General features: G+C 36.2%; 1 pseudogene; it reads left to right on the top strand.

Annotated features, from left to right (window-relative positions):
- The first annotated feature begins 6,948 nt into the window (after positions 1-6,948).
- Positions 6,949-7,047, top strand: LOC125094516 (uncharacterized; annotated as a pseudogene).
- Positions 7,048-25,122: the final 18,075 nt, after the last annotated feature.

Here is a 25,122-nt window from a genome sequence, read left to right as displayed (position 1 = left end):
CAACTCAGAAGCTCCCCATAGTCTCCCTCCCAGTCTCAATCACTACCATCTATTATAATAAAGTATACTATCATAAAAAAGGAATTTGAATATAATATTCTCTCTCTTTCTCTTCACCCCTTCCCAATGGTCTCTCACTATGGTAAAATTCTGGGATGCTTTAATGAAGAGGATGATTTCAAATAGGAATTTCAATGCTTTGAGGAAGTAATTTGAGATATTTGAATTATTTAATTCTTGTGTAGTTTATTTTAAATGTTATATCTAGGTGTGGTTTTTTTTTTTCATTTACTTTTTGTATTTATTTTTGCTGTCTTTTGGGAGGATATACAGAGAAGTTGAAAAAAATCACAGCAACATGAAAGGAAGTGAGAGGTTGAGACAAGAAGACAAATACCCTTTTAAGTGTGAAATAGACTCCATGTCCTTCAACAATGGGAACTTTTCATAGAATAGGTTAATGGGATATCCTGTGGTGCTAAGGTGCTCCAGTTCACAAGAACTGCTTCATTCTGAAAAGGACATAACTTGTTTCCTTGATATTTTCTATCTCCCTTCATCATAGATTTCTATGCAACTTTTCAGCAACAAATGTTGTCTTTGTTATAAAGAAAATAATATATACACATATGTCAGTACAGAGACCAACATAGCTACATTTTGTTTCCTTTGCATAGCAAATATTATGGATTTAAATCTTCAAAGGGTAAAATAACACATTATTGCAACATAGGTTAGAACAAGAACAAAAATAACTGGTATATTTTTAATAAAGAGATACAATTGATTTAAAAACTTAATGTTTATATAAAAAACATGTTTGTATAGCATAATTTGTTTACTTTTTTCCTTTTTCTTTAAAGATTTTATTTATTTATTTGACAGAGAGAGAGACAGTGAAAGCAGGAACATGAGCAGGGGGAGTGGGAGAGGGTGAAGCAGATTTCCTGCGGAGCAGGGAGTCTGATGCAGGGTTCCATCCCCAAGACCCTGGGATCATGACCTGAGCCAAAGGCAGACACTTAATGACTGAGCCACCCACACGCTCCTACTTTTCTTTTCTTTTTTTTTATCAATCAATGCTGAGGATTTACTATGTACCAGGAATTGATATGGATTATTTTATTTCTTATGACAACCTCCTGAGATACATACTACTACTACCATGTCTTTCAGCCTGTCACTGAAAACATATCTACTGCACAATTCATTGACTCACAAAAGAATTTATATTCCAAAAATATAAACATCCACACACAAATTTGGGTATATTATTTTAAGATTATAAAAGGTATGCTACCCATTATGTTTTGTTTTGTTTTGTTTTTCCCCATAGTTGTCAAAAGCTAACTATAGTACTCAACTGCAGGAAGGCCCAGTTTTTACAGAGGCAGAGAAAGGTCCAATAACTTGCACAAAGTTGCATCTTAGGAGATTGAGTAACCAAGATTTAACTGAGACTCCAAAACCAGTGTTAACTGCTAAGCTATAATGTATGTCTCTTGGGAGCTTTTACTAACTATCACATATTCCTCAATAATTTCTTAAAGCATTTCTTCACATGTATGTGTGTTTATTTATTTATTTATTTACTTATTTACTATATATTTATAACATTACATACATGTTTTATGTCTCCAAACATATCAACATTTTTGCAGGCATATATTGACCCAGATTTTCGTTCTGAAGTTTGAGAAATACCAGTTTCAGAAATGTGAACTGTGCAACATGACCAGTAGGGGGAAAGCCTCTGTCACACTACATGGAATTTTGTTAGTGGAAACCAATTTCTGTGGATGAATAAGCAACTTTTTTAACATGAAAATACCTCAAGAAGGTTTAATACATTATCTGTTCATTTAACAAATATTTATCAAGTACTGTACTAGGTATTTGAGACATCAATGAATAAAAATTTTACCCTTGTGCAGCTTTTGGATAGAGTGAGAAAAGAAAAGTATGATAAATAATAAGTAAATTATATAGAATTCAAGAAGATATGTGCTTTGGGAGAAAAAAGTAGAGCAGGATAAGGAGGATTTGGAACAATGGGGTGAGGTAGGATAGGGAATAGATCCCAATCTTCAATACTGTAGTCAAGGTAGGCCTCATTGAGAGGTGAAGTTTAAACAAAGAACTGATAGAGGTGAGGGGGTTAACGGACATGATACAGGGGAAGAAGGAGAGGTAGACAGGGGTTCAGACAGAGATACTAGCCAGACTGAAGGCTGTAGGACAGAGAATGTCTAGTAGCGTAGTGTGTTACAGAAGCAGTAGTATTTGGCTGGAAATCATGAGAGAAGAAAGCCATAAGAAATCTGATCAGATGAGAAAGGGGATAAAGACTGATCATATAGGACATTGAAGAGCTTGGTACGAATATTGGCTTTTACTCTAAGTGAAGTGGGGAGTTCTACAGCATTTTGAGTTATGTGAGCCAACATTTTAAGGAGATTATTCTGACATCTGTGTTGAGAATAATCATAGATGGATGAAAATTGAAGTAGGAGATCCTGTTGGGATATTTATTGCCTGATCAGATAATCTAGGTAAGAAATTCTTTTTAAAAAATTTTTTTGACAAGATGGTAGCTGTTAGAAGCAGGAAAAAAAAAGATCAGAGCCTGGACATAGATTGAAATTTTAAACATGAAAATTGCTTGATGATTAGAAGTAGGGTGGGAGAGAAAGAGGTATTAAAGATGTACCCAAGGTTTTTGGACAGAATGATTAGTAGAAGAGTTCCCATCAAATGATATAGTAGGTGGCTGCTCATGATATAGGTTTGGATGGATGGAAAGATCAGAGGTTAAGTTTGGGCATGATGAGATTGAAGTAATTATATATCCAAGTAAATGTTTCAGTAGAAAGATGGAGTATGTGCATCTAGCATTTGGTAGAGAAGTCCAGGTTGGACATATAAATTTGTTGTTAAATTTTGATCATTTCTATTTGTGTAAAGGCAAAGTAATCAGGACAGAAAATATTTCCCCAATAGGTGTTACAGCAAGGTTGGCAATTTCAATAGAGTTTTGGGAGCAGGAGGGAAGGAAGTTAAGGAAAGTGGTATTTTAGCCTATTTAAAGACCTCAGAGGCCCATTAGAGGGCAAAGTACCTTCATGTTACTTTATATCTCAACACTAAAAGGGATATATTATTACCATATTGGTTTTCTATGATGGAGTTCAAAAGGTCCAAAGACATGAGATGGTATGGCAAAGACTGCACAATAAGAGATTTAGCCAGGACATGCAACTGGCTATCCATAAATCTCTCAGTATGGCTTCCTGCCTCCATTCAAGCACAAGGAAACTAGAAAGCAAAGTACAGAGGTTTTAAAAGAGAAACAAAAGGAAAATGAAAGTATGCCTTGGCCAAAGATACATTTCCCAGTAACTTGCCTAGCATCAACCTCTATACACTAGGGGATAACACTGAATTATAGATAATTAGATATAGATATAGATAAAGCAGAGTCTCCTTTCTCTGTGGACTTACAGAGAATGATATCTATCTAAATCAGTTTAGACGAATCTTACATAGAGGTGAGAAAAATGTCTAACTTATAGAAGTTGTTTCTCATCTATGTATCAATTAAAACTTACTGTGTAGCTTCCTTAATTTATATTTCTAACCAAAAACTTCCAAGCTTTTTAATTATCTTGCTCATATCAACTATTTTTATTCAATTTATTTAAAGTAAAAAAAAAATTGCTCACCCATTTTTCTCACACCCCATTCCCACCTTTGGCAACAACCAATTTGTTCTCTATACCTGTAAGCTTTTTTAATTTCATATTAAAAAGTCTAGATAAGAAAGATCATAGGCTATTTGTCTTTCTCTAACTTATTTCACTTAGCATAATGCCCTTGAGGTCCATCCATGTTGTTGTAAATGGCAAGATCTCATTCCCTTTTATGGCTGAATAACATTCTATTTTATCTATACCACAATTTCTCTATTTATTCACCCATTAATGAGGATTTTGATGTTGCTCTCAAATCTTGACTATTGTAAATAATGTGGCAATGAACATGGGGGTACATATATTTTTTTGAGTAAGTATTTTCATTTTCTTCAGGTAAAGAGAAATAGAATTGCTGAATCAAATGATAGTTCCATTTTTAATTTTTTGAGAAAACTCTATAATGTTTTCCATAGTGACTACACCATTTTTCATTTTTACCAACAGTGCACAAGGGTTTCCTTTTCTCCACATCCTCACCAACACTTCTTATTTCTTGTCTTTTCCAATCACAGCCATTCTCACATGTATACAGGAAAATCTCATTTTAGTTTTGATTGCATTTTCCTAGTGATTATTGATGAACATTTTTTTTCATGTGCCTCTTGGCTATTTGTAGGACTTCTCTGGGAAAAGTTCTGTACAAACCTTCTGCTCATTTTTAAATCATATTTTTTCTTCTTTTGTTATTGAGTTGTAGGAATTCTTTGTGTTCTGAATATTAACTCCTTATCAGATATGTGATTTGCAAATAGTTTCTCCCATTCAGTAGGTTGTCTTTTCATTTTGCCAATGGTTTTCTTTGCTGTCCTGAAGCTTTTTAATTTGATGTAATCCCCCTTGTTTATTTTTGTTTTTGCTGCTTTTGCTTTTTGGTGATTCAAAAAAAAAAATATTGCCAGGGTCTATGTCAAAGAGCTTATTGCCTATTTTTCTTCTAAGAGTTTTATAGCTTCAGGTCTTATGGTCAAGTCTTTAATCCATTTTGAGTTAATTTTTGTGTGTGGTATAAGATAATTGTCCAATTTCATTCTTTCGCATGTGGCTGTCCAATTTTTCCAGCACCGTTTATTGAAAAGACTGTCCTTTCCCTATTGTATGTTCTTGGCTTCTTTGTCATAAATAATAGAGCATTTGTGCAACAATTACAGATGGAAATAGAGGTGGGAAAATGTCTAGATAATTTATAGAAGGTCCTTCTCATCTATGAACCAATAGAAACCTACTGCTTCCTTAATTTATATGTCCAACCAGAAAACTGCCAAGTTTTTAAATTCTTTATGTATGCATTTAAAAAAAATAAATAATGCCAAGTGAGAAAATCATTTTGCTTGGATAACGTATGACCTATGAATTTCAATGATATATACATCAAAGAGTCTTTCAGGTTCCTATATATTTTCATACAAAGCCAATTCAAAGTAGATACTAAGAATGAAATCTATTTTAAGAGTAATGTTATATGTCATATTTCCATATATTGTTTTCTGGGGATCAGTTTTTACTGAACATAATTTTTTGGTACATTACAGCCTTTGAGCTTTCATTTATATTATCCGACATAGAGGAAAAAGAAACTTTTTCATTTTAAGGAAAATATAACAAGTTGAAGCTTACTAGAGAGCACTGATTTTGTATATATAATATGACTGAGGGGAAACAATACTCAAAACAAGAAAAAATTTTGTTAAATTATGAAATGGTCTTGCTTAATATTTCTATTGTCAACTAAAATAGTTTATTTGTATATATTCTGATAAAATTAAAACCATTAGTATCTGGGAACTTATTATATTTAACTTCACCACTAGATTTAATTTAAATATATTTTTCAAGTTGATAGCAGAGGACTCATTCAATACCTTCAAGTGCTAACTTATGCAAACCAAGCATAAATGAACAAATCACTTTCCTGCCCATGGAAATATAAGCTGAACACTGAGCTATTATTTCTGTTTTTCATTACCAAAGCTATCAGCTGGTATTCAAACAATAACATATGCAACAAGAAACTTATTACTGAAAGTGATTGCAAAACAGAGAAAACAAACTATAAAAGAATAGGGTTAAGACACAGGCAAGAAAATAATTTCTGCAAAATCATATATAAAAGAAGTCAGGTCCACATGGCTACCATAGAGATGTTCCCATCTGCTTGAAACTGGCCCCAAGGCTTCCTAAAATTCACATTTAGTCCTTTCCTATTGGGTTCAGCAAATAATTGAAGGTTATGATACGAGAGGAAAAAACTTTAAAAAATAGAAAAAGCATCAGATAAAATAGGGAAATTATGAATCCAGACAGGAGACTGATATTCCAGAGAATTCAGTATAAAGTCATAGAACCAGAAGGAATTTTGGTAGTTCCTTCTGTAAGGATTATCTTTTCACTAACAATAATTCAGAATCTCATAATTAAAGTTCTTCAGGAGTTTCTTTAGCAGTCTCTATTAGTGCTTAAATGTCTTCTTTCTAGTTAAAACCAATTAAATTCTAGAGAATCTTTAAAGAAAAATTTACCAAATAAACTATTTTCTTCCATGACCTTCAATTTAAACTAACAACAGATTCTGCAAAAGGCAGGTAGCCAATAACTGTTTTCTGAATGAGTAAATGAATTAATTCATTTGTGCCAATAATAAGCAAAATGGTATCAATTTTGGAAGAGTAGATATACTAAAAGATACAAGTTTACTAACTGAAAGAAAAAATTTAACAGGTACCATTACAATCCAAGGAGATGAAATTATAAAAAGAAACATATCAAAAATGTACATATTTGTTCTAACAATGATATTAGCAATAGCTAAATTGTATTCAATATTCAATTTTTTTTTCTAATTCATATGGTAACATATAATAGTTTCATAAATCAATTAGCTGAGAACTGTTTTCTAATTTTAAGACATTACTATTGTCAGCTTAATTGTACACTTCTAAGACCTTCCACAACTTTAGTTTTATTGTACTACCCTTGAGTCAAAATGTTATAAAAAATCATATTTTTTTACTCCTATATAAAACCATAATCATTGCAAATCAGGAGTCTTGTGTTTAAAACTGCAAGTCATTATACATGCATACATGGTAAGAAATGTCTAAATGAATTTATGTTAAGAGAATTTTTGTAAACATAAAAAAATTATTAAGAAGACATGACAATTTTCAAGGAAACATTCATTTATCCTCAAAAATAAACTGTGCTCGCTTCGGCAGCACATATACTAAAATTGGAACGATACAGAGAAGATTAGCATGGCCCCTGCGCAAGTATGACACTCAAAAATAAACATATTTTATTCAGTAAATGCATATGAGCACTCACCACAAGTCAGATCTATGCTAGGCACACAAGATGCATAGTCGGAGTCAAGCACAGAAGTTCCCATACTTTTCGCTATTCATGGCTTAATGGCAGCCTTAATGTCCAGATCATTTTTTCCCCACAGCGCCAGTAAGCCAAAATTAATTGAATAGATCCCTTCATTAAGTAGTTAGGTCCAAACAATAGATTCTCACTTTTAAAAATCAATATATATAAAATGAAAGAAAATAATGATGTCATTTTAAAATGGACACAATTACTTACAGGGTACACACGTCTGTTGGGTCCTGCACTGCTTCTCAAACCTTCTCAAACTTAATGTCTTTAAATAACTTATTAAGCCCTGAAATCAAACCTTGGATAGCACCACCCTCATTTCCTGCTTCACACTGAATTTCATGTGGTACTCGTTTTTATCACTGTGGCTGCACAAAGCCCAGCTTCACAAAGATATGACATCATCAAAAGAAATACAACTTTATCTGTTATTGAAATTTGAATGACCTTGAGCTAGTAGTTCACACAGTGTCTGACATATGTCGTGTGTTTCCCTCAAAAATTTAAAATGCCCTAAAGTGCTCCTATGAATTCACTGTGGTGCCACAGTTCAGGAACTGTGGGTCTAGGCTAATAGGTACTTGAATGTGTTCAGAGCCAGATAAAACACACAAAAAAGTAATGACAATCCAATAAGGGATATACTATTACAAGAAGATAGTAGTAATAAGAGAAAGGTGGAAAGTTGAATCATATTTTGCAAAGTATTAGATAAATGGCATATTAAGGCCATCTGCCTTTTCTTTATCAGTTCAAGAGGTTTTTAGGCAAAGAGAACATTTGAAAAATCAATTGGGGATAAGAAAGGAATGGGTTCTAAAAGGAGAACAAAAATATTGATGATGATCTGGTCATTCAATAATATCTAAGCATCCTTGTATGGCCAGCAGACATTAAATATTCCAGGAAGATAAAAGGGAAGCATTCAACTGTAAATTGTACTCCACCTCTTAAAAATCTCTTATGTGTCCCTTGGGCACAGTGATTCTCTGGTGGCACTGAAACTTGAACAGCATCTGGCATGTAATAGGTGCTTTATAAATAATTGTATTTTAATAAGAAAACATAGAACACAGGAGAATAATTTAAAAAGTCCATGTGCGGGGCACCTGGGTGGCTCCGTGGCTTAAGCCTCTGCCTTCGGCTCAGGTTATTATCTCAGGGTCCTGGTATGGAGCCCCACATCGGGCTCTCTGCTCAACAGGGAGCCTGCTTCCCCCTTCTCCCTGCATGCCTGCCTGCCTACTTGTGATCTCTCTGTCAAACAAATAAATAAATAAAATCTTTAAAAAAAAAAAAAAGTCCATGTGCAAACTATTAACAAGTACCTATACATTTAGTTAGTATTTATATTCAAGATGTTATCCAGAGAAGAAGCAGACAGTAAGATGCCTCACATATTCAATTGAGGACAGAAGATCAAAAGCTTTCCAGTTGGAGGAAGTAAAACAAGTTTATTCAATAAAAACTTAGCAAAAATATTTTGAATGGAAATTCTGTGAGGTGTTTTTTTTGTTTTGTTTTGTTTTGTTTTTGTTTTTTTGTTTAAGCACAGTGAAATCCTTAGTAGATCAGGATCCTATCTACATTACCTACATCAGCAAAGATGGGAACAATCTCATGTGCCAAGTCACCCCCAGTGAGGTGAGTGTGTGTCTGAAAGAAGGGGACATTATTTTCCTTGGCAATCCCAACCTAATTACAATTCCATATAGCAGTGGGTATATCTGGCAGTGATTTGCCCAAATGTGTCTCTCCACCCACTCATAGTATTTGAGGTCACTTACTTAGTAATGGTTCTGTCTAGAAGAAGTCTTCTCTCTTATGGTCAGTGATGGGAGAAGAGTTTGGGAATTATATTGACAAAAGACAGATTTCCATGAGAAAAGATAAACTGAATCACATACACAAAGAGTTCACAGAAAAATGTAACCCAAAATGGTGGTTAGATTTGAGGTTTATATGTCATCTTAATAGAGGAAGGGTGAAGGAGAAGGGCACTTATGGAAAGATAAATGATTTTTTGGAAAGATAAATGGGGTCTTAGAAGAAGAGATGAGAGCCATGACAAGAGTCTGCTCAGTAAATTGCATGTATGAATCTTTTTTTTTTTTTTAAGATTTTATTTATTTATTTGACAGAGAGATCACAAGCAGGCAGAGAGGCAGGCAGAGAGAGAGGAGGAAGCAGGCTCCCTGCTGAGCAGAGAGCCCGATGTGGGGTTCGATCCCAGGACTCTGAGATCATGACCTGAGCCGAAGGCAGCGGTTTAACCCACTGAGCCACCCAGGTGCCCCGCATGTATGAATCGTCTTATCCTGAGTCTGAACTCATTCACTACAACAACTCAAGAGTGAAATACCCTCCAACACACACACACACACACACACACACACACAACCCATTTGTATACATAATGGACTTCAATGAAGGTCAGAGGGATAGAGAGAATGAACATCAGAGAAATGCAAACAATTATTAAACCCCCCTTCTGGACAAGCACTCTTTCACTGGAGATTTTCTATCTGTTAAGGAACTTCCCAGGTGCTGCTTCTCTGTCTTGCTGCCCTTCCCATGTCCATACCTCTCCATTCTCCCAGATTCCCCCTGGAATAACCACCATTCATTTTCTTATATATAATGCCTATTGATCCAACATCGCCAGCCCCACTTCCAAATTCAGATCCAAACTCATGTTTGGCAACAACAAAATCCATCAGCATCCTCAACTGAACCAAAAGTGACATTTACATAATCAGCAACACAAAAAATTGACAAGGTCCTCTTTTAAAGACAGTTCGTGTTAACATCAGTTTCCTTTGCAACCACTTGCTCAATTTCAGAATATTGACTTTTTCTGAAGTCCTGGCTCCATCAAAAGTTGCATCCCTGTCCATGAACATTTTTGATACTGCCCTGTTTCTCAGCCCCTCCCCACACCCCTGAGGGAGCCTCAAGGAACTGAAATCTGAATGCTCAGCCTTTCCTTGCCTCAACACTCTGCAAATTCTATTCTTGCTTTTGTAAAGGTTTAAAAAAAAGAAGTGAAGCAGGATGAGCAAAGGGAAATAATCATCAGTTGCTAAGAACACTAACTCGTAATCTACTTCCTTTTCCAAGAGTGGAAAAGTGTTGGATTGTCTAAGTAAAAATAATCAAAATTGCAACTAAATGGATTCCCTGTCAGCATATGAAATTATCCTAAAATCTATTTTAATGAGGTGCTGTCCATCACTAAAATATTCTATATGCAATTTAATTGTCTGCTGAGTTTATTTTTTAATCAGAACGCACAAACAATTCCCTCTCCTCCCATACTTCTGAAATAATAAAGATGCTTTTACATCCACTATAAAGGTCCCACAAGATAAAGTAACTATTAAATGTGTGCAAGCCGATAGCTGCAAACCTGACAGAAGAAAGCTGAACCTTTTAAGAAGTAAGAAAGAAAGGAGATTGCTGTAAGAGTTTGGAAATCCTCCGTTTGCAGATAGGTGAGTGAATGGTCACTTTTGATCTCAGCTGGAACCAGCTGGTACTTGCGATTTATTATGCAGGCAATTATCAGTGATAAGAAGTTTCACCAGAAACACAGTAACTGCTTTTCAAGGCTGTTTTAAATTATAAGAGCAATAGTTACCTGTCAGGAAATTACTAATAGATGAATGGCAACAGGAATATATTAACAAGCAGAATTTAAAGAGAAGAGAATTTTATGAAGTTCCTTCTTCGTTACATTCTCGGAAAAAATCAAGGCTTGGTGCAAAGAGAGACAAATGGATCAACAGCGGTGATTATGGGGCTTGCTGGTCTGACTCGCATGTTATTAATCCATAGATTAGGGTGGTTTGAAATACCATCCACTCCCCTTGCAGAAAAGGTTTAGTTACAAAGCCAAAGCACCAGGAAACACCTCCAAGTTCTGTTTTCTTTCCAGTACTGCACTGCCCTCCTCTGGAAACAGACAGAAGCCCCTTACCCTTGGAGCCTGACTTGCATTTGTTTTAGGCTTCTCACCCAAGATTTCAGAAAGTAAAAGTCTTTCAGAAAATTTTGAGAAAACAAGTATCAGATACTACAACATCACCCCTGAAATCTATCTCAGCTTCAAATTCAGTAGAGAATGCCATTTACACTTATATAAAAAAAATGTATGGTCACCAGAGTTCTGAAACATGCCAAGACTATTTCTGCTGTTGAGTACGTCTCCATAACTAGATTATCCTCCACATAAAAGGGCTTTCTAGTGTGCTTCTAATGCTTTTTTGCAATGAGGGGATTTGAAATATTATACTATTCCTACCAGATCAATTTCGAAGAGTGTGAAGTAGAAAGCCTATCCCAGTAGACTTCCAAAACAGCAATATGTAGAATTTGAAATATGTAAGATTGCAGGCAAGTAGTCAAGTATGTACATCATGCACAGTTTATATGGATTAAAAAAATCATAATGAAAATAGAGTGAGATGAGTGCATTATAGGACATATCTGTTCTAGTTCTTGTTGTATGATATATGCACTTATTATCATAAGCCATATAATGCAATGAATACATCAATCACCTAAGCAGCTTAGATATCACACACAAAGTGCTGCTTGTGCTATAAAATAAAATAAAGCTATTAATTTCTTTGCCTCGGCCAATGAGCCAAAACCAAGAAAATGAATTGTCATTGTAAACACTTGCTAATATCACTCCTCTAATATTTATTAAAATATGTGAGGATGGCAAGTCTAAACATATGAACTCTTGATTTTCTCTTCACAGCAGTTGGCCTCAGTTGATTCCCCTTCACTGAGTTTTTTCTCTGTCATAAATTCTAACATGAGAAGTTTAACTCCAGGGGGAAGAAAAAAAAAAATCAGGCTAAGTCCAGTACTGCTATTTATGATGGTATAAATCTGAGTCCTTTCAGCATCACTTGTTCATATAAGATGAAGATCAAGTTCTATTGATTCCCACAAGTCTAACCTAGTGCTACTTCCCTGAGGATCTAATGAAACCTGGGCATTCTCCGGCAATATAATGACTATCTCCTCAATAGCCATGCATTCATTGCTGAATCTTGCAATTCTAATAAAGTTCATGTCTGTGATAAATATTTGGTACAGTATAGTAAAATAGTATACAAATTATAATTTTACCTTCTACTCTACAGAATTATAATCACTTCTTGCAGGAATACAGGCTAGACTTTTGTCGATTTGCTATTCCTTATTATTTTCAAATGAAGTAATAAACAGTTTTGTGATAAAGCACGTGGAATGAAGTTATTAAATCACCAATGTGAACAGGCTAAAAAAAGCAGCAGAGTTGCTAGCAGCAACTGCGTCTGGCTGTTCTAGACTATGAGCAACTTGATAAAGTTACTACATGTAGTCCTCAACCCCAGGAGGCAAATATTGTTACTGCCCTCAGTGTTCTAGATAAGGAAAATAAAACTTAGCAAGTTTGTTTTAAGAATGACAGATCAGTATCATAAGGGAAGGGTATTGTAATTATCATTCAGACTATCCTGTTCAGTTTCTGTGGATTTGTATCTACCTCTAGAAAAAAAGAACCATAACAAAGGGGTGGATGCTAACATCTCGTCTATCTGTAAGACACCAAAGTCATATGGCCACATCTTTTGAAGCCTCTAAAAGATTATAGTCCAGTATGGGTAGAGGGCACTATTGGAGCATGAAAACAAATAGGCTGGACTCTACTCCAGATATCCTACATCTAAAATGGAAAAGGTGGAACAGGAAGAGCATACATGAGCACCTCTCAGATGAACCTATCAACTACCTGAACTTCAACCAGCTCCGCAGAGCCTGAATAAGGGAGGAAGAAAATTGCAGCCAACAGAGGACAAGAGATAGGACTGCTTGGGAGAACCTCTGATGTAATTCATAGAAATACTCTCCAAATTCGGGGGAAGAAATTGAGGATGTGCGATTTCTTATGGAATAGATAAACATTGTTTCTTTTATTGTGACCTGTCCCAGTCAGTACTGCTAAAAAAACAAATCATCCCAGCCTTTTGTCCAGCATCTCCATCTTCCAGTGATTTGTCAAAATGAAAAATAAAAAGGGGAAGAGAAGAAGCATATGCTATATATTCTTCAGGCCTTTTCAGGATACATTAAATAACTATCATATACATGTGAATTCAAAAAAGGTGATACTATAGACATCAAGGGAATGGACACTATTCAAAAAAGAATGTCCCACAACGGTTAACATGGCAAAATGGAAAGAGTCTACCATATTCCCCAGTAAGCTGTTGCCTTGTAAACAAACAGGTTAATGGCAAGATTCTTGCCAAGAGAATTAATGTATATATCGAAAAATATCACACACTCTATAGCCCAGATAATTGCCTGAAATATTTGAAGGAAAATGACCAGATAAAGAAGGAAGTCAAAGAGAAGGGTACCTGGGTTCAGCTAAAGGTCAACTTGTTCCACCTAGAAAATCCACGTTGTGCAAACCAAAGAAAGGAACTTGAGCTGCTGGAGCCTACGTCCTATGAATTCTTTGCATAATAGGAATTAAAAAAAAAAAAAAAAATTCCGGATTGTTAAAAAAAAATCACCCCAAAATTTATTGGCTTAAAACAATAAAAATCACTTTATTAGCTTTTATGGCTTCTATGCATTAGGAGTCTGGAAATGACTAGACTGGGTGTTTCTGGTTTTGGGTCCATCGTGTAGGTAAAATCAGACAATAGCTCAAGCTAGAAAACAGAGTGTGGAGCTGGAGCAGCTGGAGGGTAGTCAGGCATTTCTCTCTTCATGTAGTCTCAGGCCTTTTCCATATGGTCCCACCATGTGGACTAGCATAGATTTCCTCACAGTATAGCAGCCTCAGGGCAAACAGATTGCTTGGATGGCAGCTGAAGACTTCAAGAGCAAATACTCCAGGAAGAAAGGTGGAAGTTGTCTCATCTTTTTAGGACTTAGCCTCAGTCATTCAGAAAATTCTGTCACTTTGTATTGATACAAGCCAGTCATCAGCCAAATCAGATTCAACAGAAAGGTGTTCAGACTTCCTTTTGGTGGGAGAGAGGCAAGGCTCTGGAGTAATCGGAGATGGGAGCTATTGTTGCCACCATCTTTGAAAATATGCTCTGTCACAGGACATTACTATCACCATCAAAATTATGGTGGCCAAAAATAAATGAGCTATGAATAAATAAATAAATGGACTGAAGAACACATTCCTGTGATTTTCTCAGTAACTCCCCTTCTCCCCATTATTTCCCTCTTTTCTTCCACTATATTACATAGTTGCTGCTGTGCAGGGCATAGCTAATAATAAATTTTCCTGATTCACCTTTTATCTATCTTCTGTCAGTTCCCTTCTTCCTCTAATATGCTAAGTCTGGGAATCCCCTCAATCCCAGACTTTGTCCTTGTTCTGTCCCCTCCCTACTCTACACCCCTTGGAAACTTTATTCACACTTTTTTTCTCCCATGGCTTTAAATGCCAATTTTAAACAGCTGACAGCTAAATCTATATTACTAGCTCTAACATTTCTCCTAAGCCAAAGATATATATTTCAAATCAGATTTTTAATATTTGAAACCAAACATCCCAGCAATATTTAACATTGAATATCTCCCCCACACGCCCCCCCCCCCCCTGCTGCAGGATGGTCCTTCTGGCTTTCCTTTCTTATTGACATCAGTATTATAGTAATTCAGAAATATATACTCCAAAAAGTTATAAAAGACATCTAGGGGTGCCTGGGTGGCTCAGTCGTTAAGCCTCTGCCTTCAGCTCAGGTCATGATCCCAGGGTCCTGGGATTGAGCCCAGCATGGGGCTCCCTGCTCTGTGGGGAGCCTCCTTCTCCCTCTCCCACTCCCTTAACTGTCTTTCCTCTTTGGCTGTCTCTCTCTCTCTGTCAAAAAAATAAATATTTTTTTTTAAGGACATCTAATCTACTTTGCCACAAAAATCTCAGGTAGTCAGTCTCTAAGCTTTGTCATTTCTGCCTCTCCAAACATTTGTAGATTTATCTTCTACTGGTCATTTCTATGGTAACCAGAATAAATAATTTCCTCCTTTTCAATACCTGAACAATTGTAATTTGCTTCCCAATGGCTTGCCACTATTAGATTTTCCCTATCCAATTCACCCTACCAAATTGCAGTTTAAAACATTCAAAAGCACTATATTCACTGGGTGACATTATTTTTCAAAATTCTTCAATGGCCTACCTTGTCTCCAGAGTAAACTCTTCAGCATAACTCCTTTCCTACAGTTAGACCTTTATCTTTCACTTTTCTATGCCCTCTAAGTTCAACACAAATAATAATTTTATGTTCCTTGAACTTATTCCAAATTCTCCAACCACTATGCCTTTCCCTAAGTCATTTTTCTACCATTTTTTGCTACTCTAAAATGTCTGTGGAAATCCAACCAATACTGCTATTTCCATTTCAACTGCTACCTTCCCTGTGATTCATTCCCTGACATAGTAAACCCCAAGTACTATTTTTAACTAACTTATTATTCTTTCATTTTTGTGTATTCATTCAAGAAATATTAGTTGAGGGCCTACTCTGTGCCAGATGTTAGTCTACAACTGGAAAAAAATCCTTTAAAAAGAGTCAAGTTTTGCTTCCCTAGAGCAGACATCTAGCTTGGGATAGACAAGAAAAAAATAGACCACAAAACAAACCAATTAATAAACAACATAATTCCCAACCCAAAGGCCATAAGAGAACAAGCTGATGTGAGAGCAACTACGGTTGATTGAGGAACTATTTTAAATAGAGAGATGAGGGAAGATTTCTCAGCCAAGACTATAGTTGTTCAGAAACAAGAAGGACCCAGCTTATTCAAGATGAGGGTGCCAATGACTCCAGACAAATGTGGTGATGACCTCAGTCTGGATTAACTTCACTGTGCTGAAGGGAGAAAACAAGTGACAGTATAACTGGAGAGTAGTGGTTAAGAAGAGGATTATAATGGAAGTTAGAGGCATGGCATGTGAATTCGTTTGCTAGGGCTGCCATAACAAAGTACATCAGTGTGGCTTCAACAACAAACATTTATATACTCAGTTCTGGAGGCTAGAAGTCTGAGATCAAGGTATTATTTCTTCTGAGGCCTCTCTCCTTGGTTTGTAGAGGCTGTCTTCTCCTTGTGTCTTCATATGGTCTTCCTTCTGTGTGTTTCTCTGCCCTAAATCCCTCTTCTTATAAAGACACCAGTCATATTGGATTAGGGCCCACTCTAATGACCTTGTATTAACTAAATTACCTCTTTAAAGGCCCTATCACCAAATATAGTCACATTTGGAGGTCTGGGGTTGAAACTTCAACATATGTACAAGAGGGTGGGAAGTGAACATAATTCAACTTGTAATAGCATGGTACATGGATTTTAAGGCCTCTGTAAGGAGTGTAGATTATATTGTAAAGACAAGGAAGCCACATTGTATGATTTACTTTTTTTTTTTTTTTTGAAGAATGTTCTGGCCTCTGTGTAAGCAATAGATTCTAGAGGGGCAAAAACTAAAGTATGAAGACAACCACAGGCTTCCACATGAAAGCTAATGCAGACTAATCTGCCTCAAAATTTACTTTTGCTGGCACAATCACATAATGGTAGAAAAATAGCAGAGACAGAAAACAAGCAGCATTTCTTTACAAAGGTTTTTTTTTTTTTTTTTCTTAACAGTTTTCAAAAAATTGCTACTTTATTAAATGGATAAGTAGAAATTTCAAGATTATGTAAACAACTAGTACTTTAATAAGTTTATGACTTTATGGTTTTTCTGATTACCATTTTTCTACATCTTTAAAAGGAGACATTTAAATTAAATGATCCAAGACCCTCCTTCCAGTTTTAAAACTGTATATTTGAACCAGTAAAAGTAATAATAATAATAATTCTTGCCATGTTAAGTTCAAAATTAGGATATAGTCTATGAATACTTTAATCAGGTCCATATCAAATCTGAAAGTATTAGGCCAGGAACTCATAGATATCTTGAATTAAAATGAATACCTTTCAAGAAGTCTGTAGATAATCAATAAACTATTGTTTCAGTCTCCCAGAAAAAAGGCTTTTTACAGCTTTTTAGTTTATCATTGTTCAGCTACTGAATCTGAAATAGATCCATCAACCTCATCTCTCAACATATCAAAGGCTGTGCCTGTTTTTAGACTCACTTCTTGTCCAAACCATTGAAATCATATTCACAATTACAGGCTTGAAATCATGACTAGTCACATATCTTTTAAAACCCTTTCATAAAGACAAATTTCATCCTTCCTCCCAACTTCTGCCCACTAATAGTGCTGTATTCTGAGAAAGCCTGCCCATTCTCAAATAGCTAAACTCATCCTTACTTTTACAACTTCTCTATTCTGATTTCATCAGCAAACAAAATTGAAAATTTTTACAATTAATAGTAGTAAAGGCTGGAGTTTTCTTGCATGAATTTCATTGATCTAAAGAAAGTCTCCTCTCCAATAAGTAGCTCTAAGGTGACTAACAACGAAGAATTACTAACTTCCTCCTCCCCAGATGTATTCCCCAAAGCTAGAGTACAAGAACACTAACCTCATTTGGGAACAAATATATCCTGGGGTAGTAACCTAACCTATCTCATACATGTATCCCAAAGAAGCTTTGGCTGATTAGGCAACCACTTACCACAAGGGGGAAAAAAAAAATATATGGCTGGTCATTTATCCATTCCTTTTTCTTTTTTTTAAATATTTTATTATTTTATTTTATTTTTTCAGTGTTCCAAGATTCATAGTTTAGGCATCACACCCAGTGCTCCACGTAATACGTGCCCTCCTTAATACCCACCACCAGGTTCACCCAACTCCCCAAACCCCTCCCCTCCAAACCCTCAGTTTGTTTCTCAGAGTCCACAGTGTCTCATTCTTCATCTCCCCCTCTGATTTACCCCAATTCATTTTTCCTTTCCTTCTCCTAATGTCCTCCGTGTTATTCCTTATGCTCCACAAGTAAGTGAAACCATAAGATAACTGACTCTCTCTGCTTGACTTAATTCACTCAGCATAATCTCCTCCAGTTCCATCCATGTTGATACAAAAGTTGGGTATTCATCCTTTCTGATGCTTGCATAATATTCCATTGTATATATGGACCATATCTTCTTTATCCATTCATCTGTTGAAAACCATATCCCTTTATTTTTCAACTCATCTACCTTGCTATTAGGTATAGTGACAATATCAGGCTTTCAGTTAATGTAAACTTTTGTCCCTTTTGAGTCAATTGCATGCAGTGAGATTCTTCATGCTGTCCCCCACCATGTGTCATTGTTATGTTTCTTGAAGAGCTACAGCCCAGAACAGGCTCCTACTATAGGCATAACTCATTTCCTGGTCTGGATTCCTGCCCTGACTCTTCTTTTAATCTGGTCAATTTTACTAGTCTTCCTACATGAACTTCTTGAGTCCTAGTGCAGGTTCTAAGTATCCAGGACCTTTCTCATCCCCTGAGCCCTAAAATTCATTTCTTGCTCTGCAGCATTCGAAATATATCTTAAAAGAGTCCTCAAAATCAAATGAGAGGGTAAGAAAGAGGGAGACTCTTAGCCAAAATTTTTCACAACACACAACCTTGTCCTCAACCCATGCCTCCCAACTTCTGTAACCTCTCACTTCTTGCAGGATTCATCCTTACTTATGCTTATGATGACATTTGAAAAAGGAAAAAGAAGGGAAGGAAGGGAAAGGATTTTGGCCTCCTCTATCCATCATAGACACACATGAGGATACTCCTATGCTTTCCCTGAATTTCCCAATTTCAACTGACAGACACTTTCACATTTATTCATCCTGCAAGCATTTAACCTTTACGTATATGGTTTCTTACCACTTTCTTTGTACCTTTTTTTACTACATATTTTCAGTATCTATTAAGTCTTCTCTCTGAGCAGGTTGAAATGTGTATGGTGAATGTAGGACCAATATTCCCAAGTCTTTTAAAGTCTTGTGTCTGAAAAACTCAAGACCCATAATTTCTACTCATTATAAAGGAACTGCTTAATTCAGTGGAGGGGGAAAGATACTCAAACCAGTTGTTTTTAGCACAATGAATTAGAGGGATGAGAATATATGATGAAGACAAGAACACCATCATTTACTGAGTAATTTTCATAAGCTAGAAACTGGGGTCAATTTTTATCCCATTATTTTATTTAATCTTCACACAATACTATGAAATAGGGATTCCTTCATCCTCATTTTACAAACAAAAATAAGGTTTAGAGAGACTGAGGGACTTGCCCAAGCTCGCATAACTAATAAATAGAAGAGAGGAATAATTAAACTCAGGTACCTTGGTCACAAATTTGTCTTTCAAAGAAGTGTTTGGCAAATAATGGAAGACATATATTAATATTTTACAAGTACCAAAAGAGAATTTCTGACTATATTTTTTTGTCTCAGCGTTCTATCTGCCTGCCAATATTGGTGCACAATCCTTAATAATCCCTAGTCAGAAGGAGCTAAGATTAACTAAATCCAGCCTCCCTTAGACAAGAAAAAAACCTGCCTAAACATAGGACATCACTGAGATAAAAAGTAATTAGTGAGTCCTTTGCTCAAAATAAGTTTGCTGAATATACGGATGAGTCAAATGAATGAAACTGATTGAGATGCTTGAAACAGTTAATGTACATAATGAAAAGTATTCTTGGAATCAAAGAAAAATGATTTCATCATTTTTATCACATCTATACTTTCTTGCATAGCTTCTTCTATTCCCAAAATTAGTGAGGGAAGCCTTCTCCTGCCCTCCAAGGCAGACAGACAGAGCACTGAATTCTGCCTTGTCAACATTCCTGATACTTTCTTCGACATTTGAGGGTCTTACTCATTAGTACTCTAGAAGTAACTCTCCAAGTATTATACTCCAAGGGTGTGTTTACCATGAAGAGATGTTTTACTACTGAACTCCAGTGAAAAGTTGTAAATAATACTGTAACAAGATTCCTTTTTCATTTTAGAGAGACCTCCCTGATGACAAGAGCAATGATTTGAGAGAAAACAAGGTAAAAACAAAAAAGCCATATCTGACCTTCAGAGATTAGGACTTGTATACATACAGTTCATATTGGGGAGTGATGCCAGGAAACAGGTATAGGGCCACTGGGGGAAAAAAGTGAAACAGGAAAAGAGGAATAACCAATATTAAGTAAACATGATTGAGTAGATTACCATGATGTACTACAGTTACCAGTCCTATTGGATGTTCTGAGTTATTGATCAGCTTCTCCACAGCAACATTAAGGGCTCTGTACTCCAAATTCATTCATGAGCCAGGATGGGTTGACTAGACTTCTGCAGAATCCAGGAAGTCTCAAGGTGGTAAATACAAGATATGTGGTATAATTGAGGTGAGGAGCTGTCAGACTTAAACCTGCATGCAGTTATTTGCCTCAGTGATAATAGGAGCAAATACTTTGGCAAAGTACCTATGAAATTAGCACTTAGAAAATGGTCAACACAGTCTTCCCCTTGTACTTCTTAGATCTGCTTGGGCCCTACATTAAGTCCAGTTCATCACAGAGTCTTCAAGTTGATAAGACCATAATCTCCATGAAAGATTCTGCAAAAAGCGTTTATAGAACAATCCCTAATGTTTCAACGTGGAGCCAGCTGCACACCACCCATTGCCAATTTCCTCCACCCAGCACCATATCTTCAAGGAGCTAAAGCCCATAATTACTTTATACTCATCTACAGTAGCTGCAATTAACCACAGCCCATTATTACTGTGTACGGAGGCAAAAAAAAAAAAGACACTACAGTGAATCCTCTAGCTGCTAAAGGAAAAAAAAATTCTTTTTTTTGCTGTCACTGTAGCAGCCGATCCCCAATCCTCATCCTAATCAGAATCAACTTGTGTCTCTATCTGTGAAAAACCCAGCTGATAGTTTTAAATTCTGGTTCAACAGAAGCATTATCACTACCCTAAAAATGAACAAATGATAATTATGCTTTAAATTCAGTGAAACTGCAACACCCACTAGTAATCGGGATTTCTAATCCAGCAGAATTTAAGACTGTAGGGACCCGAAGGATAAATTCTGAAAGCTTGTCACTTGAAGTAATGGTTGAGAAGTCAAAACCTACTTCAGCCCCTTGGATCCTAGACAGAGCACTGTATATCAGAGATACAATAGAATGGAAGACTGCTTTTCCAGCAGCATATGGGATTGTTTTTGACCTGGCATTTCTAATTAAGGCTTTAATAAACCATTCCATCATTTTATTAGGCCAGCTGCTCTGAGTGATGCTTATATAGTTGGATCATTGAATCTTATGATTATGTACCCATTGTTATACCTCTCTCAGCACAAAAGTGGTCTGAAGCAGTATTACATGGGATCCCATATTAGTAAATTGAGCATCCTGTGAGTCCTCAGATGGCATTGCTTACAGAAACAGTTGAAGGAAGGAAGGAAAATAAATTCCAGTGAAAAAAAAAATCCCAACTTCTCCGGTGGCTAATTGGTTAACTTCAAGGAAAAGTACAGATAGAGGGCTCAGAGCCAGTATCTGCTGCTGCTGGACTGGATGTCACTAGTGGCACAGTTAAGATACTACTGCATACATTCATGGCCCCCATCACTGCCACCATTCCCCTCATGGGACCACTGTCCAAGCACTGAGACAGCTGAGGAGAGATGCTGACATTCACAGAGTTATCCTATTGTATTATCTGATCGTTGAGTACTTCCTCTGTGATAGATGTTTTCAAGTAAACAATAATGTGAGATACACAGATTTATGTATTTTGTACCCATTCACATGGTCCATCCAACTCCCTCTGCTCTTTCATCTTCCAATTCAGTTATTTCAAGACCTCTGACAAAGCAGGCAAACCATCTGCTAACTTCTTGGCATCTGTGATATCTGAGGACAACAAAGTGCATTTCTCAGTTCTCTGGGAAGATTTTCCTTCACTACTATCCAAAGTCACTCTTGCACAGCATCACAGATTGGTGGCTGTACATTTTTAACCACTATAAGCATATTAAGCCAACCAATCTATGAACTAGACCTGATCTTTTTACCTCTTTTGGTTGATCATAGGAAACACTGCCTGAGTCCATAGGTGGCAGCTGCAGAAGAAGCATTAGTGAAGGAGGTAGGTGACATAGGGTCTGGGCCATGCAGATTCCTGTGCCCTCAAAACCTGCTTGCATTCATTCCTAAATGCAGCATTTGCACTCAACAATGTGCTACTATTACATTGCCCAATATTACAATATAGTGGATTGAAATAATGTCAAAATGTCCAATAAAGATGGACTTTAAGTTTCATTCTGATTTGATGTCCCATGGTCAGGTGGTCAGTCTACCAGGATTTAAGATGTCAAAGTATGCTTTTTCAATATCAAGTAGCAGTTCTTTGCGGCAGATAGTATGGTCCTTTAAAATCTTTTCTCTCTTTCCAAAAATGTGTATCCATCTATACTTATTTTCTAAGAATAATTTTGGTGAACAAAAAATGCATTCCTCACATTTCATTTGGAGGCCCCAAAAGGATTCCCAAGTACACTTCTGCTGCATTATAATTGCAGTATAAATTAATGATGGTTGACACTATTCTTTAAGCTAGAAAAAGAGTGAAAGGAAATCTCAAAATGTTAAAACTAGGTGATAAACAGCATTGGAAAAAGAAACTTTAATAGTGCAGTTGTGAAAATTATAAGTTTTTTTTGTGTATAGTAGAGAAGAACTGAGCCAAGAGTGCCAGTAGCTTGTTTTAAAAATGTCCCAGGAAAGTTTACTTTACTCCCTAGTCAACTGTGAGCCTATTTCTTATGAGGGTTGGAAACAAACTTTCTGAATAATCTGGAAGTGTTCTTACCAATTTCCTTCAAATCCAACAAATTTAAACCACTGAAGATAGTGACAGAAAAAGACTCAAAACCCTAGACAATTCTCTGAGAAACCATAGGAATCATAAATAATCAAAATCTAGTCTTTTCCTTAAACCACTGGTGATTTGTAACAGTTTTGTCAAGATTTCTATGTTAAAGCCAGCTATCATTTCAACTTCTGAAGAAATATTGCTACAAAACAATAACAATAGCATTTTTAGTAAATTGCAGGATACAACTGGACCTTCCACAAAAGAGATGAGTAAGGGAAATCTGTGTGCTAGAACATGGTTTCTGTATTCTATTTCATGTCAAGTGTCAACTATTTTTAATTACAAAAAGGTATAAAGAAAGCAAATACTTGTCCTATGTACATGTTTTTCTTCCACTAGCTTTCCTAGTGATCACGAAGAATGAGACCCAATACTGACTAGGTAAAATACCATGAATATTTATTACTTATTATATTTACAATAACCCCAAAGAACATTTAATAACCTCTTAATTTTCTCCTCAGATATTCATCATGGAGATAGAAAATTCTATAATATAATTTCTATAATCAACACAAAGGATATAACTCATAAAACTGCAAAAGTCCAAAATGAAGGTCTTCAAATTTAAAACATAAGGATATCGTGATGTGGCTGTCTCTTCATAGTTGACAGTCTCTGCATAAGCTAATTAGTTGTACATACTGTGCTTAATGCCTAGAGTTAGGATACAAGTAAAACTGCCTATATGTTGCCAGGTTTTCCTTAGATAACTCAATCCTAGAACACTAGAACATATTTCACTCCAAAATGCCTTTTGTGAAAGGAAAACAAGATTTCTTTGTTTCACTAAACACTAATCCGCCCACCCCCCCAACTGGGGAATTCTGTCAAACATTTTTTTCTCTTTCTTTTTTTTTATTTAATTTATTTTTAGTGTTCCAGAATTCATTGTTTATGCACCACACCCAGTGCTCCACGCAATACGTGCCCTCCATAATACCTTCCATCAGGCTCACCAACCCCCCACCCTCTCCCCTCCAAACCCTCAGTTTGTTTCTCAGAGTCCACAGTCTCTCATAGTTCATCTCCCTCTCCAATTTCCTCCAGCTCCCTTCTCCTAAACACTAATTTTTCACACAAACTAAACAAATTTAATCAAAAATACTACAGTAGCAATGAAAAGATAAAAATGAAAGTATTTCTGTTCACTCCCAGTTTCAGCTGAGGCCCCCAAACCTCACAAAATTGAGTAACGATCTCCATTCTTTAGAACTGTTCTAAAGAGAACTCTGCCAAACTTAAGACTTACCAAATGTCATAAACCCATAGCTCTATTTGAATTACTCCAAAAGAAAAGTCTGAGAAAAGGACTTGCATTGAGGTAGTTCATTTAGTAATTTATACAAGAAAGCAGGAGTGAAGGGACAAGGAAATTGAGACAGAAGAAATGTAAAAGCCAACTCATGGTACATTACTGAGACTGCTGCCATGGGTAACAGGGACTTCATTCTGTAGGGACCTCTGAGGAAAATATAGAACACCTTCCAGGATAGTCCATCCAAAAAGAGAGAGAGAGAGACAGAGTGAGTGAGTCTAGGGCACTTATCCACTGGCTTACCCATTGTTTGAGGGTTGCTTGCAGCATTAACTGCATTGCATTTGGAGACTGAATCTAGTGGGCCAAGGGAATTCCTATTGCTTTAGAGAAGGTCCTGAGACATGGAGAAATTCATGGCAGATGCTTAGGTTGGAATGATATGCATGGGCTTACTACCCATGGCTCACTACCAAGGCTGAAATTAAAAATGAACCAACAGGATGAGATGCAGGGGACCAAAGCATCTGCAACATTGGCCCACCCATCCCCAACTTTCTTTTTATGAGACATTTGAAATTGATCAAAAGGAATAATTCCTTAAAGTAAAAGAATTCAAAGCATCGTGACATTTCCCTGACTATTCCCATAAAGGAGGGCATAGGGTTACCTTTTATCCTCCAAGCAAATGAGTAAACTTAAAACGAAGAATCTTCTAAACACCTAGGGATGTTTGCAGGAGGGATGCCTTGTATTTCACTGCCATCAGATAGCTTTCTCCTCACCTGAAAGAAGTGTCTA

The sequence above is a fragment of the Lutra lutra genome, chromosome 2, assembly GCF_902655055.1.
Source record: "Lutra lutra chromosome 2, mLutLut1.2, whole genome shotgun sequence".
Lineage (NCBI taxonomy): Eukaryota > Metazoa > Chordata > Mammalia > Carnivora > Mustelidae > Lutra > Lutra lutra.
The sequence above is the reverse complement of the archived record's forward strand: the minus strand, read 5'-3'. Positions and strand labels throughout refer to the sequence as shown.